Source organism: Haemaphysalis longicornis, unplaced genomic scaffold (genome assembly GCF_048455015.1).
Source record: "Haemaphysalis longicornis isolate Haplotype H1 unplaced genomic scaffold, Haemaphysalis longicornis Haplotype H1 scaffold_1, whole genome shotgun sequence".
Taxonomy (NCBI): domain Eukaryota; kingdom Metazoa; phylum Arthropoda; class Arachnida; order Ixodida; family Ixodidae; genus Haemaphysalis; species Haemaphysalis longicornis.
This window is the reverse complement of record NW_027526203.1, coordinates 162,499,651-162,520,109: the sequence shown is the minus strand read 5'-3', so window position 1 is coordinate 162,520,109 and position 20,459 is coordinate 162,499,651. Positions and strand designations below refer to the sequence as shown.

The 20,459-nt window shown below is 48.9% G+C and overlaps 1 pseudogene; it reads left to right on the top strand.

Annotated features, from left to right (window-relative positions):
* Positions 1–258: 258 nt before the first annotated feature.
* On the top strand, positions 259–1,146 carry LOC144155522 (uncharacterized; annotated as a pseudogene).
* Positions 1,147–20,459: the final 19,313 nt, after the last annotated feature.

Below are 20,459 nucleotides of genomic sequence, written 5' to 3'. Positions count from 1 at the left end.
GCGCAATGCGCGGAGGCAGCACACCATGCGTACCAAGGTCTAGTGCAAGGCACGCACACGTTGGACTTGGCGCCGGGCGAGGACAAGACACCCATCCCTCTGCTCTTTGACGAGTACGGTGAGGAGCTCTCCTTCCCCCAGATCTATTTGGGCGTACCTCAGACGATCACCGGACCGAGACCGACCCTGTTCGTCAAGGCCAGCAGCTAGATTCGCAGGACGGATCGGCGCGGAGTCTACCCCGAACACGTTCTCTACATGGCCATGAAAGTCATGCGTCACAACATGGCTGACAAGACCATGACGTTCCGAACCAACTCAATCACCACCAAGATCACTCGCGTCCAACTCGAACGGGGCGGGGCCACGTTCCTCGAGGACGTTGTCAACCGAGACCTGGCCTTCATGCGGGGAATTCCAAACACGGTGCAGTACTGGCAAGACCGGCGCAGAAACTCTTCGCGAGCGATGATACACCAACTCGGGAAGCCACACGCATTCCTCACGCTCTCTCCTTCAGAAGTACATTGAGACAGGCTAGTCGAAAGGCTTGAACGTCTCCGAGTTGGACCCGAAGGCATTGCGAGAGCAGTGCACGAACTCAACAGTCTACAACGGGTGGAGCTCTGCAACATTGATCCGGTTGCGTGCGCCATCTACTCGCATCAGATCTTTGACGTGCTCCTCAACATTCTCAAAGACAAGTGCGTCTCTCCGTTCAGGCGCTATGTTGTGACCGACTTCTTCAAGCGAGTCGAGCTTCAACAGCGAGGCAGCCCACACATTCACGTCATTCTCTGGCTAGAGAACGCCACCGACGAAGAGTTGTGCGGAGACATGCCCGAAACCCTGAAGATTGTCGAGTCGCTACTCTCGGTGGACACGGATCTACTCAAGAGGCCTCGGTACCAAACGCACGCGCACACACACACGTGCTACAAGCGCGGCCGGACTAAGTACAGGTTCGGGGCGCCCTTCATGCCTACCAACGAGACGCTCATCGTGATGCCGTTCCCTCCAACCGAAGACGCAACCAAGAAGGCATACCGAGAGAAGCTTCGACAGCGGTACGAAGAGATGCACGAGGCGCTAGATTCTCTCGAACAGTTCCTCGCTCACTTGAAGGTCGAGTCGGACAAGGAGTAAATGGAGATTCTCAAGGCCGGGTTCAAGCGGCCGTGCGTTCTTCATCGGAGGACACCCGCTCAGAAGTGCGTCAACGCCTTCAACCCGTGGATCAGCAACGTGATAGACTCCAGCAGGGACTTGCAGATCATACTCGTTCATTACGCCTGTGCAACATACGTGGTAGACTACGTCAACAAGTCCGATCGTGCCCTGTACAACCTCCAGAAGGCGGTACTGCAAGGGATCCAGGAGAATCCCGATTTCGACTACGCCGGTGTGCTGCGCATGCTGGGCGTCACCATGCTCAAGGCGGTTGAAATGTAATCGCAGGAGGCGGCATGGTTTCTACTAAAGCAAGAAATGTCCGAGAAGAGTGTGGACGCCATCTACATTCCCACTTTCTTTGAGGAGGAACGGATCCGGGTTTCCAAGACCAAACAGGCGCTGGCCGAATTCAGCGAATCATCAACGGGTGTCTGGAAATTCAACATCTTGGATAAGTAGGAGAACAGACCACCCGAAATCGAAGAGGTGTGCTTGGCGGATTTCGCGAGCAAGTACAGGTACGACACTCGGCACAAAATTTACGCCCTTTTGCCAGGCCCTGCGTCGTCAGGTATCGGCACTACGCGATCAAAGCTCTGGACGATTGAAGCGAGACTGAAGCGAGAACAAATCCTGCTGTACGTTCCGTTCAGAAGCGAGCTGGTAGACGTGCTCGACAAGAACAAGTACAAGTAGCTGTACGAGGAGTACAGAGAGGCGATCTTCACCAAGCAACTCGAGTACAGTCGAGGTGACGACCACGATTTAATCGCGGAGCTGATCGACTCGATACAGCAGCTTGAATAAGAAAAAGCGGCCGAAGCAGCGCAAGCTGAACGCGATCAACAATTTCGTGAAAACGTGACGGTTCACGTCGGTCAGGAAGATGCCGTTCTTATCGCCAGCGAGCAGTTGATGCGCCTCATCAGCGAAACGAGTCCGTGTGCAGCCGTGCGCAAGCGGCTAGACATCATGAATACCCAACAGTTTTACGCCTTCATGCGCATGACAAACGCCGAGCAGCACGAGTTGCTGCCGGAAATCGTCCACATACAACCGACTGCCGGTTGGCGAGCTCCATTGCGGATCTTCCTCACAGGTCCGGCCGGGTGCGGCAAGACGTTCGAACTCAAGCTGGCGATGCACGTTTACAATCGCTACAGCGATGCGGGTCCGTACAACGCGTACGTGGTCTGCGCCACCACCGGCAAACCGCGTTTGCAGTCGCCGGAACCACGGTGCACTCGGCCTTCAAACTCTCGCGTAAGAAGATGGGATCTGGGTTGACCGACAGCGAACTCAACACGCTTGGCGTGGTATTTCCCAAAGTCAAGTGCGTCATCATTGATGAAGTCAGCATGATGTCCTCGGACAACCTCAACTCTATAGAGGTCAGGCTACGCCAAATCACTGAACGACTGGACGAAGCGTTCGGAGGGTTGGACGTGATCCTGTGCGGACACCTGCGCCAGTTGCCATCGGTCAGAGCAAACGAGGTGTACAAGCGGTGCCGAGAAGCTGGAGGCCTCTTTGCCGCTACCATCACATGGCACTACCTAGATTACTTCTCTCTAGTTCAGGTGGTCAGGCAAGAAGACACGTTCTTCTCCACGCTGCTCACAAAGATCGGACACGGGAAACCCTTGCTACCAGAAGAGGTACAACTGCTAGAGAGTGGATTCGTAACTGCGGACAAAGGGTAAGAGTTAGCGCCCTCAGCAATACGACTCTTCTTCTCGAACAACGGAGTGACCGCCTTCAACAAGTTGGTTGCAAGCGTTGAACAGCAAGCCGCCCACCAGCAACAAGGTTCCCAACAAGAAGCCGTGGTTCAACTCCCCGCGGAAGACACGTACCCCAGCTGCAGAACCGATGCCGAGCTACACAAGGCGAAAGACAAGGTTACGCGCATGTCTCACACCGAGTTTGCAAACCTTCCTCCTGACTTCTCTATAAAGTTGTCTAGCGCAGTTAGTAGCAAGAGCACAGCCTTGATTTGCATTCAGTCTCACGTCTAAGAGGTAGTTCCGGGTTCCAGATAGATGGGAGCCATCAGGTGTAAATGCGCAACCAGACATTCCTGAAGGCTAAATGCACTAAACTCTTAGACATTTCTACAAAGTAATCTTGGCAAAACGAAAGCAAAGCTTGCTGCAGGTGAAATATGCGTTCATAAAACGGTTCCACAATGTTACTGAAGGCAAAATCATTTGTAGTAGAACAAAACCCGAAAGAGCTGGAAAGGTGGGATCATAATGTAAAAACAAAAGGTTATGCAGCCTATACTGCCCCATTAATATTGTCACGCTGAGAACAATACCTGGCTCTCTGAGGGAAAACGCTTATTGGAGCGAACAAATGCTCCGCAAAGAACTCAAAGAAAATACAAACGGCGTAGAAGCAGTCAACGTGACGTGCAAAGATGGGTGTCGGCGAGTAGAATGCCTCGGCGCTTGCCCTCGCTAGCATTTATCTTTTCGCGTAATTCTGTGTGGAACCGTCGAATTAGATCGAGAACAATTGCGATAAAAGAAGAACATTCTCGTTTAGTGACTACAGGGCGAAACAGCCTCCCTATCAAATGAGATAGCCTGCGGGGCATACAAAAGGAAGAGAAAGGAACACGTGCTTCGCTTCGAAAACAGATAAGAAAGCCGGGCGCGGCCAGGCGCTGCTCACAAAACAGAAGGGGTTGTTCTCAGCATTGTGGATACTGGATGTTTTAAAGCCAAAGTACAGTAAAAACTCGTTAATTCGAACCGCAAGGGGATGTCACCTAAGTTCGAATTATTGAAAGTCGAAATAATGCAACTTAACAATAAAAACAGTAAAACTGCAATTGGTAAGCCGTAGGGCAAGTCAACTCTGATGCTTGAAAAAAGCCCGTCATTACGGCCTACCTTTAGCCTCTAAACGCGGCGTTCAGCACTTTTTGCTCTAACGAAAGAATTCAACGGAAAGCCCCATTTTCGCCTTCTTCAAAAGTTAAGTACAGCATGTCGTTGAGTTAGTTGGTAAAGCATTTTAAGAGTAGAAAAACTGCGCGTCAAAGACGAGACTAGTACAAAGGGAGCACCCGTCCTGTCCCCTTTGTACTAGTTGTCTTTGACGCGCAGTTTTTCTACTCTTAAACATATTCAAAAGTGTAGAAGAGACGGGCGACATTTCCTCCTGCCATGACTTTCAAACGGAGGGCCGCACTATGCTTCGTCCTCGTCCTCCTTTGTCGTAATTGGCAGCAACACGTTCTGCGCTTCTGATCTGGGATATGATGGCCTCATCAGTCAGCGCACCGCACCCACCACAGTATTCGCGTCCTCATAGACCGAGTTCGCGAAGAATGCGTCTTTTAAAAGGCCCGCCACCTGGGATTTAAATTGACTTTACCCTGTTTTGCTTTATTCGTTGTACGCAGCCTCGTGGGTAGGCAGAGGGTGTGTTGCCTATCTGGGTTCCAGGAGCCGAGGCGTCGGCCCGCTGGCGCGTAGTTCGAATTATCCGTGACGGAACCCACTCGGGTACGAATTAACGGGCTTCCTTATTCATTGACTTCCATGGAGACTTGACCGGACCAAATGGTATAGTTCGAATTATCTATAAATTTGAATTATTGAAGTTTGAATTAACGAGGGTTTAGTGTATACAATTAAGCAATTACTGCCGGTTGCACATGAAATCAAAATTTGTGATTACCACGGCGTTTAGATATAAGCGAATTGAAACTTCACCGAAAACAAATACGCATTAAACCCGAAGCCGCAATTCGAAAAAAAAAGAACTATTCGTAAAATAAGACACATTTTCCTAAACGCTTTCGGGTATTCCTTCACCCGCGAAAAAAACACCTTGACTTGCAGAATTGGTGTGAGCAGATAAAACCCTAAGGCCGATAGTGGAAAAACAAAAACAAAAAACAACCACAGCATTCTACCTCTTTCATAACCGGATGTGTTCCGCCAAGGACTTTCGTGTCAAAGTTATATGTGGGATAGTGGCCAATTAAAAGAGGGAACTCTAAATAATGCAATTAAAGATTGTGTCGCCAGCCACGGCACTATCCGGGGACAACGACTCGTACGGGAGGGGCGACAAACAACTCCCCCTTGCGTGCGGATGGTTCAAGAAACGTGGTTCGGTCTCGCCAACCGGAGATTAATCCACGCCTGATAGGCCACTGGCGTGAGGCATAAGTAGAGACACGGGATGCCCGTTACACAACCAAGCACATTTACTCTAACACCACACCTAGAAACACCACACCGAGACACAAAATGTATTGAAGACAAAGTAAAATGGAGCTCACCAATACGAGCTCAGAAACTAGGCGACAGTAAGAGGAAGGCAGGAGTATGGTGTACAAAGGTTGGGTTGGGGTCTTCCCAAAACTGCTAACAAAGGCCCGCTAGAAACGCACACACAACACGGGCCGCTAAAGGAGGCGGGTTTGCCAGTCTGCAATACACGTAAGGGAGTGCGACAATGGGGAGCCCGATCAGAGGGAGTCCGGAGAACAGTTGAGAAGGGGCGAATGACTCACCTGCAGTTCGGTTGAGGTCCTCCCCGGAGGACGCGTCAGGCTGCCGGTCGTCAGCGGTGGGGCACCGTTTATTAGCGACGCAACTCGGGCCAACTTCGACCGCGGACTGTCCCCTTTTTGAAGGAATCTTCGGCGCCCGGAGTCCACCACTTTCTCCGCACAGGAGCCCCCACCACAGCCACCGAACACAACCGAACGCTGCGTCTCGACCACCTGTCCGACCACCTGTCCGACCACCGCGGTTCCTCTCTCTCCTCGGCCGACGGGTATAGCTCGAAACAACCCATTCCCGGTTGAACCCGTCCAGTTTGAACCCATTACCAAAACACCCTTCCCGCTTTACCCGTCCCGTTTGAACCCATTCCCCAAACGCCCTTCCAGTTTTGGCGCTTCCTGTTTCAACCCGTTCCCAAAACGCCCTTCCCGGCTCAGCCCACTCTCAAAACGTTCTTCTCATTTGAACCCGTATCCTTACAACCAATGCAATTTTCCGAAAATATGCGTTACCGTTTTTGAAAGTGTTCCCTAAAATGTGCATCCAAGGAACGGACCATGCAATACAATAAAAACGTCTATGCAGTCAATAAAAACGTAAATATCACACAAGCGATATTTCCGGCTGATAAAAGTTTGCGAATGCCTGAGGCCGATACTGTGCTCTTGAAGCTTTTTAATGAAGGAAATGCTTTCGCATTTTTCGTTCATCTGGCTTTTTTACGGAATCAAGAAGTTTGTTCATTCATAGCTCCTCAGAAAACAAATAATCGCGCTGAACCAAAGTTATGCTCTCGAAAGACTTTTTTCCCGTACCGGTGCTCCCGGCGAACAGCGAACTAACCAGTCAGGCCCGGGAAGATTTCGCTGTCAAAAAGCTTGTGAACGGAATATCCTGCATCGGTATGGATTCAAATCCCGTAAGTTGCGCGTTTTTTTTAATAATCAAGAAACGGGAACCCGAGTAGAAATGAAACTACTGAAAGGGCCATTTGACGAAACTGCGTGCATTGCATGTGATGCCTGTCTGTTCTGGCATTTCAAAGAAAATACCTCAAGCCAGCAGCTGGTTCGGCAAAAAAATGTTTGAAATTTTAGATGGGCGACCCCCTAAATGTTATGCACTATATTTACTTTTCCACGTACTGCGTGCCCACCTTTGAATTATCCGTAAAAAGTACACGGAAAAGCATAAAGGTTGGGGTGTTTTTAACGCCTGGATGAAAAATATGTGCGAATCATTTCCTCCAGGAGCAAATTTCATCTTTAGACTTCAATGGCCGTCCTTTTACAGACATTTGCACATAGAGTGACCGTTAGCCCCAAATTAAAATGGATCGTAAATCCACTGGCTCGGCCCATAGTAGTTACCGCTTTCATAAAATACGCTTATTATTAGTTAGTTAGATTTGGTTATTAAATATCGCGAGATCTTTTACTACACAGAAATAAAACAGTAGCCCTTTACTACCCCTAATAAGTTATTAATTGTATTGGTAAAAGACCCAATTTCGTTCCCGCCATGGTGCGAACGCTATAAACGGGCACAGCGCCCGCCGGAAGAGGTTCTATTTTGTTAATGTTCGTATTTTCTTTCTATTTTCAATGTTACACATGGAAAGAAGCACATGTGCATTCGCATATAAAACAATTCAATACTTTGAAACTCCTATGCAACCGTCGGGACTCGAACCCACACCGCTGCGGGAGTACGCATGCGAACAGCACGCTCCATGCAGACCACTCGAGCAACGCGAAAGCAGACGCAAGGGTGCAGTTCCAGCTGTTTTCACCAAAGTGGACGTAACGCAGCAAACTACCTGTTGTTCTGTTAATTGACGCCACGTATCATAAAACGAACTACTGCAATTAGGTTGTGTAGATCAATCCCTCTTGTCTGTAATTTGGTTCCGCCAGCCGTAACTTTTTTTTTTTACTGTGGAATACGTTTGACGTAACTTCAATTTGACTTTTGAGGTTACGTCGGACGTAAGTGTATTTTTTTTTACTTTAGGTTACGTCGGATGTCTCTCAAAACATTGGGTTAAGGTACAGTTGGACGCAACTTTAATTTCAAAAATCGCGCGCCTCGGCCCGAGTCACCCGAGTAACTGGGTACGTTATTCCGGGAAGGGACTACATGGTAAAATACGAAACGGGAAGGGCGTTTTGTACCAGGTTGAAGTGGGAGGGAACAAACGAGAAGGTCGAAATTGGAATAGGTTCAAATGGGAACAGGCGAAATGAGAAACGGCGAAACGGGAAGGTCGTTCTGTGCCCGTTTGAAGCAGGAGGGAACAAGTGAGAAGGTTATAATGGGAATGGGTTCAAACTGGAACCTCCCCGGCCCGACCACCCCCGCGTTGTCCTTGAGGTGCAATTTACTTCGAACAATCTCTGGCGGGTGGTGGCACTCTCTCTCCCCCCCACCCTCCCCGATGCAGATGGCCCGTTGACCCGTGTACCGAAATGGCGACGAGAAACACTAGCATGTCTTTGCTTGCTCCAAAATGGCGAGCGAAGAAAATAAGAGAAGTAGGTACGAATTTCGCGACATTCAGTACCTGTGCCTAGATAAATGAACGTCGTTGTTTAAACATACTTAGGAGAGGCGCAGAGAACCTTACGTTGTTGGGCAAAAATTACGCGCTGACGCTCGATGGAGAGGAGACTAGAGGTTGGGCTCTCGATGGGTGTACGAATAGGTAAGTGCATCCGTCGAAAGGAAGTCCTTCCATTTGTCCGAATTGTTATGGTGCATAAATTACTTACGGTACGGGAGAGAACTACTCCCCATTCTACATCATGCAACAGCCTCACCTAGCACCAATAATATTGTTTGTTTCGCGTGGGTAAATAAACCGGTCAATGCGAACCATAGGCGTATCTGCGCATCACCATCAACACAACAGCAACAACAATATTTTCATTTATGTCCAGTACAGGTAGAAAGCCAAAAATCACGTTTCCGGAGGTGTTCCAATACACATTTTGTCGCCGAATTTCATATTTCATCCCTCTGCCGAATAATTTCTCTTTCCCTGCTTTTAGGGCCGCTGCTTCGTGGCCGCTCTCATGCCCCGATATTCCACCTGTTGTAAGTTCTCCTTATTACATATCCGACCCAAGCTCACTTCTTTCTTTTAGTTTTCGGCTACCAGGCTTCCCCAAGAGCTTGCTCTATAATGTACGTCGCAGCGTGACCAAAGTACACGCAGCAGCGAGGAGAGCAACAACAGAAGGAAACACCCAGTACCCTCTTTAAACGAGTTCGCAGGTGGATGGTCAACCAACTGGGCTATCATGTGGAATCGCCAATGGTCAGTGGGAGGCTCCGGAAGTGCAGACGAGGGGATCAAAGACGTCCTGAATTAAGCAGCATCGCAGGGAACTGCTTGTTTCTCTCGACCTGCCCAAAACCGAATGAAAGCGGAAGAAGCCGAGATTGCCGGAAGGCGGCTTGTTGACGTAATGAAGCCGGCCCGAGAAACCAGGAAGAATCACTGGGTCTCCGGATTTGGCCGTCCTTCCTCCCTATAGCTAGCTCCAGCCACGTGTCTTGGCACTCATTTCTTGGTTTTGTTCAATATTGAAAGCATTCTGATGTAGCGACTGATATGACCCTCTAGTGGGCCCATAAACGCGTGTGTCACTGCAAGTTTGTATGTCTGTGTACATGTAAGGGCAATTTTCGAATCATATTTGCTCGCATAGCGTAGCAAGACAGAAAGCCAGCCCCGCAGACCTCATCAATTTTGTTCCCCCGGTAGTACAAATCGACGACATAAAAGCGCTGTATGCCCAAAGAAACCGAATCGGGACATTTAGCGCCAACTGCCTATATATCTTTTTTTTACTATGACGGCTAATATTTACGACGTCCTCGCGCGACACTAGACGCTTTAGTAAACGTTGATTCAAGCCTTTAGCTCAAAGTCAACGTCTAAGCGAACAGAACGCAGCTGAGAAGCGGCACTATCATAAACGCAATTCCGGTTGTCCTGCGTAACACAGGTATCATCACGGTTGTGAAACGGGGAACGTTATACTGCTAACCCCGACTAATCTCTGCTTTCCAGTGTCCTTGCAATACGTAATCGATGTGCGCGTGCGAATGCTTTCGGGCCGACGGTTACGAAGCATTGGTCAGTCGGTATGCTGCAGCAGTCGACGGTCATCTTCGCGGAGGGGTCTGTGTTATGGGTGTGCGAACATTTCAAAAGTTTCCAATAGGTGAATCGAATACTGTCACGCGTCCCAATCGTAATCAATATCCCGATTTGAAACTTTTGTGATTTTTTAAGGCATGCGAAAATTTCGCGGACCGTTGAACCGTAGGCAGAAGTACAAAATCGCAAATACCGAAGCACAAGGTGTCCGATTCCCTAACAAAGTGCCGTGAAATTATAGGCTTTAAAGTATCCTTCTTGTCAAATCGGTGAACGTATACTAGTGTAGCAAAGTACAGGCATATTGAAAATTATGCGAAGTACAAATACCGTTTGAACAATATTGTCACGAAGCCAAAGATGACACAGTCGTCTTGAAGGAAAAACAAGTTTATTGGAGCACACTTGTGCTGCCCTAAAAACTAAAAAAATACACAGGCGGCGAAGCAGAAGTCAACAAAGTGACGTACGTAAGCGAGTGTCGGCGAATCGAATGCCACAGCGCATGCTCCGCGGGCATTTATCTTCCTGCGCGAGTGCTTCTCGAACCGTCGGATTACATCTAGAACACTGTAGATAAAAGAAAACTATTCTAGGCTAGTGGCGTTAGGGCGAAACATTTTCCCTATCAAATGAGATTATCCCTGCGGCATAAGAAAGAAGGAATGGAACATGCGCTTCACTCGGGGCACAGATGACACAGCCTCGGCGCAGCCGGGCGATAAAAGCAAAACCCCAAATAAACAAATCCAATGCATGGTTCGCCGCAATGTATATTACTGCTTCCTCCTCCTTTTGCGCGTTACCTCGTCATTAGCCGAATTTGCACGCTCGGTGTCTTTCATTGGTCATTCTGGAGGGCCGAGTTGAAGACGACCTACGGCGACTCCTTAGCGTGGATAGTGGTACTCTGAATGGCTAGTGTTGAATGGTTTTGAAAACATTCATTTGATGCTTCATGCAGTGCACTGGGTGATTATTAAGGCCAGAAAAACTATTTGAATTAAGACCCTTTTGTCCCCCTCTTGCTTGTCATCATGACAAGCATTCAATTCCGTGTTGAACCTATCGTCCCCAGGGAAATAGACGAATATTTTTAAAATGTGCGTCCAAGAATAATGCCCGTGAATCTGCAGTTCATACCGTATTTACTCACGTAATGATCGCACTTTTTTTCCAAAAATATGAATCAAATTTAGGGGTGCGTTCATAACGCGAGGAAATTTTTCGCCAGAAACTTTTCAGCGCAGAAAACGCAAGCAAGGTACAGCTGAGAATTGTTACGATAGGTCTGATGAACATAACAAGCATAACAAATAAAAACATAATACAAACTCCATGGACCACCGACAACGTTGCGATGTGTCTCAAAACGCGTTTTCATGAATTACGGAACGCGCCGGGAGGAGTTTGCTGCGTTGCTGCGAGGTGAGAAAAGGTCAACCAATAGCGGCTGCTGCTGTCACAGTGCGGGACATCAAAACAAGACACGGCTGCCCACGCAGAAAGCTGAGCGCTTTTTTTTCTTTGTCTTGTGAGTACATTATGTGCATTTAGAGAGAGTTTCTTCCGCACCAATAATTACCTCATGCTTGCCGATATTGCTGATATCGACAAGTCTGCCGCAATACGCAGCCATGTCCGCGTTGAAAGAGGAGGAAATATAGGTAAGCACGACCATCGTCACCTAGATTTGGCGCACATACGACATATTGCCGCGGCAAGTTCAAGGTGCGATCATTGCGCGGGAAATAATAAAAAAAAGTCGTATTTTGACGACGAACTTCAGGGGTGCGATCATTACGCGAGTTCGATCATTATGCGAGTAAACACGGTACTTTTGGAATCACAAAGCGTATTTCTTTCTTCTGACGCTCCCTGAATTTTGTCACTGAGCCACGCAATCAAACAGCAAGCTAGCGCTGCACCACGTATTCATAATGGCGATTCAAGCCAGCAGTGTTTAATGAAAGGGAACGCAAGAGTGCGCAGGTGGGTAAAAGCGCGGCGAACCGCAGCAGACGAGACTGCGGTCCGCCCGCGGAATCGCTGACTTTTAAGCACGGTCATCGCCAATTGCATAACTCTTTTTTTTTTTTTTGATCGGGTGTTGTTGAAAAGTCTTTGTCACCAAGAGTATTAGTTTAAACCAGAAGCTTCCCTTCTGAAAAGTTTCGTATACGAAAATATGGGAATATGGAGTACTTTCCTAGAATGACACAAAGCCGCAACCAAACAGGGAATATTTTTAAGAAACACACATTAATGAAATCGTGCATACTTATCCAAAAATTTGACAACGATTTTATATCTGTAAGTTTAATAGAACCGCCAAATCATTGTCCGTATGAATTCCGTATATACGGAGTATACGGAAAACATACGGAGCGTCATTTTGCTTATTATTGAAGATAAAAACACGAAACCTGTGCCAAACGTTTTTATTGCGTCCACTAATGTGATTCCCTGTTTTTTATACTAACATATACTTTCGGTGTTCTTGGGGGAGGAATATTCCGTATGAACTCTGTATTCCCAAAATTGCGTATATACGGAACGTTTCAGTAGGGTTTCACTTCAAATTCCACTTCATACGACCATTGATCGGTGAACTTGCCAGTGCAGAGCGCCGTCACCGTCCCAGCACTTTTGTCGACGCTGTAAACGTATTTAGCGCCGCTAATCTTTTTATCCCTAGTGCCAAGTTGACCGCCGGAAGAGTTCGGACGCGTCGGGGATGGGCTGCCTATGTCGCACACAATCGGAAGTACCTGGCGCATTTCGCTTCTGTCAACACGGGATCCTATGGGACCCCCGCCGCTTTGTACTACCCGGAAGTCGCTGGGCAGAACCCACTGGGAAGCGCAGGATCCCTATATCATCAGGGATACCTGGAATTGATTCAAATAAGGGGAGGGGGGTTGAAGGAGGTTGGCTGGTTGCGGGGCAAGAACGATTTGCCCTGACCCGGCAGGTGGAGGGGTGCCGGAAGGTGGCGCCGCAGTGCTTGGGGGATTTAGTCCGCAGATGCTCGATCACGCCGATCATCCACCGGACTGAGGGGGGGGGGGTGTAAAGAGAATTAATTATAACCCCCGAATGGAGCGTTGGGCCCCACCAAGGAGGTTAAACCTCCTTGGGCCCCACACGCGTGGTACCGGCTACATGAACTCCCGGAGGTACTTTCTCTTGAAGGGCTCCTGCAGAGACGCTTTTCCCGGTGTCTTTCAGCGTAGGAACGCGCAGTATCAAAGCCTGTTGCCGCTAGAACGTCAATGTGGGGGGTAACCGGGGCAATTTCGCCGACCTTTTGAGCCGTAGTAACGTAGGAGTGGAGTGGAGTGGAATAAACGTTTATTAAGCCTGCAAAACCGACGCGACGCGAGCCTTGGCCCGCGTCACGCGTCGCCTTCGGGGGAGCGTCCCGATCCAGTCGAGCCGGGCTTGCTGGAAAAATCCTGGCCCATCTCCAGTAACGTGAAACCAGGGGAAGGGCGTAACATGCGCTGTATAAGTGTATTTTTGCCCACAGAGATAAAGCCGTCGGGGGGGGGGGGGGGGGTAGAGGTATACAGCTTTGCTGTAAAAGTCTTGTGTCTTTGAAGCAGGAAGCGTTTTAGCGCGAGGCGTTGCAAGACGAGCGTCCCGGACGCGTTACGTTCCAGCTCGAGGCGTTGGAAAACGAGTTTGCAGGTGTTTTAGTACCGTGATTACATGAGACGAACGACGACGACGACAGGATAAACCGACAGCTCGAGCCCGTAAGGGGCTTCACCCCTAATAATACGTCGTTAGGGCACGTTAAAAACAACTGAGACTTGGTAGGGTACTCGAACGCGAATAAGATGTCTTCCATGGGCGTGTAAGTGCTCATTTGGTAACGATCGTCGGCGAGCTCCACAGCAGGTCACCACCGTTAGGCGTTAGACTCGAGAACGGTTATTGTCTCCTCTGTTGCTGTCCCGTTTACTTGTATGCGTATTGTAACTAAACGCCTCAATGTGCTCGCTGACATTAGCAGACTAAAGGGTGACGTAGGAATTCGTTGTGGCCTTCGACTTAGGAACCTGGAATATAAACACGTTCTGAGGCCTACATGAGTAATTTGTCCATACAAATTATAGAAGTAAGAATTAGGACACCAGCGAAGGACGCTACCGCTACGCCTTCTCCTTGCTTGGCGAGGCGAACGAAGGTATGCAATGAGCCATAGTCACGGAGCGAAGAAAAAGGCGCAGTGAGACGATCACCGTAAATAGATGGCAGATTCGGCAATTCGAAACTAATACATCATAATAAGAGCACGTGTTCGGCACTCGGACATAATGTTTCGCCCTCACTATTTCCTAAGGAGTGCCTAGGTGTGTTCGTAATTTTTTTCGGCTGTGGTCATCCGAGGCTGCTTCTATGGAGATAACCGTAAATACAATGGTTCCTTGTTTTAAAGGCGGGTGGGATCCGAACCCTCGACCTCGAGAATACACATGAGGTGCGATAACCACTACGCTACTGGCGGTGCTGATTCCCTCCACTTTCTTGGGTATTCATGTTAAGGCAGTTGTTTCGTAGTTGTAATTGTTTCCTTCTTAAGGTAATTGCTTCCCGACATGTTGCAGACGCTCGAGCCACGACCCGGGGTTTAAAAGGAAGGTACCCTTCACCCCTAGTAGTCGGAGTGGCGCTGGCTACAACCCCCAAGCACAGGAAACAATTACCTTAGCATAAATGCCCGATAAGGTGCACAGAAGGTGCATATATATATATATATATATATATATATATATATATATATATATATATATATATATATATATATATATATATATATATATATATATATATATATATATATATATATATATATATATATATATATATACAGTAATACCTCGTTAACTCGAAGTAGTAAAAACCGGGAAATATTTCGAGATAAGCGGATGTTCGAGATAAGCAAAGTTGCGTGAATTGCCATGAAATATCGAGTTCTTTGCACAAAAGGCGCTACTACTTAGCAGCTCTTAAACACCAGCTTTCAATCTTGCTTTTCATAAAGGTTTTAAAGAGAAAAAATTCCCCCGCATTTCCCCGAGGGGGAGAATGTGAAAGTGCGAATGCACGGTTGTCGGCCCGCTTGCGGCGCTTGCGCTCGGCCCCCGCAGCCCACCGCCTCGCCGCCTTCTCTTCCATCTCTTCCATCGGGTTTGTAGTATCACGTATACACCACGCAGTTATCAAGCCGCTATAACGCCGCTGAGTCGCCAACGCACGCCGCTGACGACGTAGTTTGAATGTGTTAAAGATATAAGGCGCGTCACTAACACTGATATCAGCGTCGCGTCCGTGGCTTGGTCGGTAGAGCGTCGCGCTGCGGCCGCAAAGTCCTCGGATCGAAACCAGGCGCCGGATGCTGTTTCTTTTTTAAATATAGAGGAGCACTGCGGACGCCGCCGCCGCCGCCGGCGGTGGATGGTTTGGGGTCGCTTATAAAGTGCATTCGCACTTAAAACAACATACAGGAGACGTTCGCGGGCTGGGTTTTGTAGCACTGCAATTTTACTTAGCAGAAAAGAACTGCGTAACGCTGGTCTGCTTTGCGGCCGCACTCAGGCCTATAGTAAGAAATCCTCTAGCTGCTTCACGGAGTTGACGCATTGCATTAGCCGATCTTCCCCGCCGCTGCACTCAACCTTATTTCGCAGCAAGCGCAGCAAATTCCCCGTTTCGGCATATGTCGGCATCTCTCAAGGAGGTTCGTCATCATCGCCCCCGTCTTCGCCGTCCTTTTGCGGCTATTTCAACGATTTCGGCGTCTGTAAGTTCTCCTGTCACGCGGACATCCTGCGGTACCTCTGCGCATGTCTCTACCGTCACATGACGCAACACGAAGTCGATATGCCTCTAGGCTCAGACTTCACGAAAACATCGGCTTTGTGATAGTCGCGGCTCAACGTGAAAGAAATCGAGGGGCTTATGCGCGGCAGCATCGTGCGAATCTTGTGAAACGGTACGCGGCGGCGAAATTTTCGTTCCCCTCTTTCAAGATTTCGAGATATCCGCAGTTTGGCCCAAAAATACTTCGAAATAAAGGGCACCAAATACATAGGACGTATAGGAAATGGTTCGGTGCCGCGGAAAATTTCGACTTAGCCGATTTTTCGAGATATCCGAGTTCGACTTAACGAGGTATTACTGTATATATTGTCACGGAACACCTATGTGGACAATTTCCCATAGCGCCATAACCCGTCACCGAAGACGACGAAGAGGATGCGGCTGGCCCGAGCGATCATGGCCGCTTGTAAATAGATAGCATCGCTCTGCGGCAACATCTTGTAAATACATCACTTCATCGTCGCCCATGGTTCGCCTCATCATTGTCCTGCCACCACGTAACATTTTGGTGTAGGGTGCGGGTTTCAGCCCCATCCCGGCCCCGAGCTTCACCCCGTCTCGCCTCGTGAAGTGGTCTCATCCTGGCTCTTGGAAAGCGTCGGCCCGCCCCAGCCCCGGTGAGCCACGGACGCGACATTCGCCAGCCCCGTGTCCCCTGCCCATGCCCCGCCGAGACCAGACGAACTGACCAGCCACGACCAGACGTATAGCCGACGACGTTCCCCCGCCCAGATCTCCGGCGCTTCTCCGAAAGCTTTGGACGCTGCCTCGTGTGCTCGGCGGTGGTCACAGCTGTTCTAGGGCCGGTGCTCATCGCGACCATCACCATCATCGGTGGCGGCAAGGACTTGATTGTACATGTTCTCATCGCTTTGCTCATCCGCTTCGCCACCCTGTCGTTGCCCTGGCCTCGACCGGGACGGTCGTCCTCCGCCGGGGGGGTGATGTCACGGAACACCTATGTGGACAATTTCCCATAGCGCCATAACCCGTCACCGAAGACGACGAAGAGGATGCGGCTGGCCCGAGCGATCATGGCCGCTTGTAAATAGATAGCATCGCTCTGCGGCAACATCTTGTAAATACATCACTTCATCGTCGCCCATGGTTCGCCTCATCATTGTCCTGCCACCACGTAACAATATATATATATATATATATATATATATATATATATATATAGAAAGAAAGCGGTGAAAAAATGCCCGCCGGGTGGGATCCGAACCAACGACCTCCAGGGTTCGGATCCCATCCGGCGAGAATTTTTTCCCCACTTTCTTTCTGACTCAAAAAATTCTTCATCGCTTTTTATGACCTAACACATTCCCTCCTTTGCTTTCCGAAATTTTCTTGACTGGCAACCCTTATTCTGTCTTAATTCACTGAGCCCCTCATTTCCCATATATATATATATATATATATATATATATATATATATATATATATATATATATATATATATATATATATATATATATATATATATATATATATTGAGCAACTGCTAAAAGAACTGTTAAGCAGGCGGTTTTTCCTGTAACACTGACGGCTTGACTGTGTGCACAAATGCAGTTAAAACAAAAAGAACGCCGCTTTCCGGCCTGTCGGCGTGAACGGCCTGGGTTGTAGCGTTAGCGATGGTAATTTTTTTCCCCGAAAACTCATGGTTTTCTTTTATTAGCTCAATTCTACGCATTATTTACGTACATTAAGGTGGTAGTGCGGGGTGTGGTACATCAGCACGTTTAATTCCGTTCCGTATCACTTCTACCTGCCTGGGAACGGAATCGGATATCGCTGCTGGCGTACACCTGCTGCCCGGCGTGCCGGCATGTCGGCGCGCTGGGTGTTTGTAACAGTTCTCCGGCGTACACAGCACTCCACATGGGCTCGAACGATTGGATTTATGACGGAACACAGGAGGGAAACGCAAATATCTGCTAATGAATTACTGAGGCAGGCAGAAGCTCACTTACAGTTTTGGCCAACGGTTACATTAGCGATGGTGTCCCCGTACGGAGCTCCGTCACCTCCGTCATGTAGTGGTTGCGCGGTAGACTAGCGGCGAGCTGCCTCGGTGTTGACGACAAAGAGCCAAGGGCAAAACTTAGCTGCTTTACTGCATGGCGAGAGATGAACCGCGACGATACAGGAAACACATGGCAGTCGTCGAGCAAAGCGACGCTCTCAGTTGAGCCACTAATGTCGACTGATATGAGCCACCGAAAGGGCGGAATTCATACACAAAAGCGCCAACGGACAGACTTTTCAGTTCTTTGCGCATGGCTCGAACAAAATTACCCACGCAGAAGAACGCCCTTCCCCGGTCTCGTGATAGCTGGCGCATGTTAAGTCTGAGTGAGGGGGGAGAGGAGATCTCAGCGGATGGCGCCTGTTCGCAGAGTCAAGTCTATAACCGGCTTGTTCCGGTTTTGCAGCTGCCACGGGCATGAATCGTAGCCGACGAGGGCATGCGCAGCAGAGACGCTCCGGCTTGTCGTAACTTGTTTAAGGAGGCCGGGCTTTGCATTCCTAACACAGGAAAACCTAACCGCAATGCACCAAACTTGTATTACGGGTGCTCAGGGAAGCGGCGCGCTGAATCGTAGCGCAACTCGCAAAGGCCACTTCCAGAAGACACGATGCCATACTCAAAGGGGATCCGCAAACCGTCGAAAAGGTTCGAACAGGTCGAAAGCGTCACTTGCCGCAAAAGGCTTCTGCAGTTCTAGACAGATAGGGTGGACCCAATTCGTACCAGTCCGCTGGCTGGGTGGACTGGTACGCTTAATAGTTAATGGCAGTTTCAGATAACATACAGAGGAAATATGTCACCTTCTGTGTAAGATGACGAAGATAACATAAAAATAACACACCGTGACACTCGTTTTCATACGCCTCGCGCTAAGACGCATCGTGCTTCAAAGGCACCAGACTTTTACAGCAAAGTGTATGCCTCTACCTTGAACGGATTTATCTCCGTGGGCAAAAACGCCAAGGCGACAAAAATACACTTATACAGTGCATGCTACGCCCCTCCCTAGGTTTCACGTTAGTGTAGATGACCTAGGATTTTTCCTCGGTTACTACGACTCAAAGGGTCGGCCAAATTGCCCCAGTTACCCCCCCATTGAGGTTCAAGAGGCAACACGCTTTGACCCTGCGCGTGCCTAGGCCACAAGACACCGGGAAAAGCGTCGCTCCAGTAGCCCTTCAAGAGAAAGTACCTCCGGGAGCTCAGCTCAATTAGCCGGGAGCAGGCGTGTGGGGCCCAACGCTCCATTCGGGGGAGGTTGGTGGATGATCGGCGTGTTCGATTATCTGCATGCCGAATCCCCGAGCACTGCGTCGCCACTTTCCGGCGACTCTACACCTTCCGGCCCTGGGCAAATCGTTCTTGTCCGCAACCGGCCAACCCCCCCACTTCCTTCTTTCAAGCAATTCCAGGTATGCCCAATATAGGGCTCCTGCGCTGCCCAGGGGGCGCTGCACAACCGACTTCCCGAAGCACCCCCGGGTAGGACAAAGCTGTGGAGATCGAACACAGTCGGCCCCTGGCGGCGGTGGAACGAACCGCTCCTAGTGTGGATGGCGCTCTCGCGTCGTCTGCTCGTTCACGTTGCGCGCGGCGCGAAACGCGTGCTGCAAACGACAAAACAACCAATATGTGTACTTGTTTGGCAGTAAGCAATGATACAGTTACCTCTGCTTGCGCATTTCTACTAGAAACGCAATAATCAGCGGCCGTTGCGGGTTAATGCGCTGGTTGGATTTCACGAAACATCTTCGCCGTGGTCACCGCTTGAGTGTGAAGCGTGTTATAAACATTGCTTCGGCACATCGCACTTTTCTTATTGATGAGTGCAGTCGTCTGCCTTTTCGGGAACGTCAAAGGATGCATTTTGAAGGTGGCGTGGTGGTTATTTAAAGGATAAAGGTTTAATTCACGAAACGGATAAGGAGCGATAAGACCTGCGCCACGGCCGCTCGATCTCCCCCTTTTGGAGATGGAGTGGCCGTGCCGGTGCATACCCGTGCATTTGCATATGCTTGCAAAATTGCACTGTGTACTTTAGAAAGAAGAAACAAAAAAAAACAATTACACTACACACGACCTGCGCGCTATCGCCCATACATTACTGGGGACGTATTTTACACCCGCAAGCGCCTGCGTGATTGAATTCTTCCCGTACCTTTTCGAAAATAAATACCATTTTTGGACAGTCGTTGCTTATACGGTGTTGCAAATTTTACGCATTATGTAAAATACGTTTCTGTGGATGCGCAAGAGTATTTCAGGAGGATTTCGCGGTAAAATTATGCAGCTGTGAGTTTGGCCTATTCCGTGGAATTTCGTGCGTCATTTTCATATATCCCATTTTCACCTTCTCCAGAAATGTGTTTCACTCAGCATAACCAAATGCCTACTATGGTCACGTCTTAACCTCTTAAGGTTGACCTAAGTATAAAGAAAGTTTAAAGAAGGAGGAAAAATCCTGTAATATAATGCACGTTGTTGCCCAGATGTGTAGAGGGTGTGTGCGCCGTGACTCGCTGGATTTTTTTTATTTTTCCCACAATGCTCGCTTTCAATAAAATTTTAAAAAAGGCGAGCCACAATTCCTGGAGAATGTTGGACGAAAAGGGGTTAATCAGCTTTGAAAATACAGGCGTCTACTCGTTGAAGTACTGCC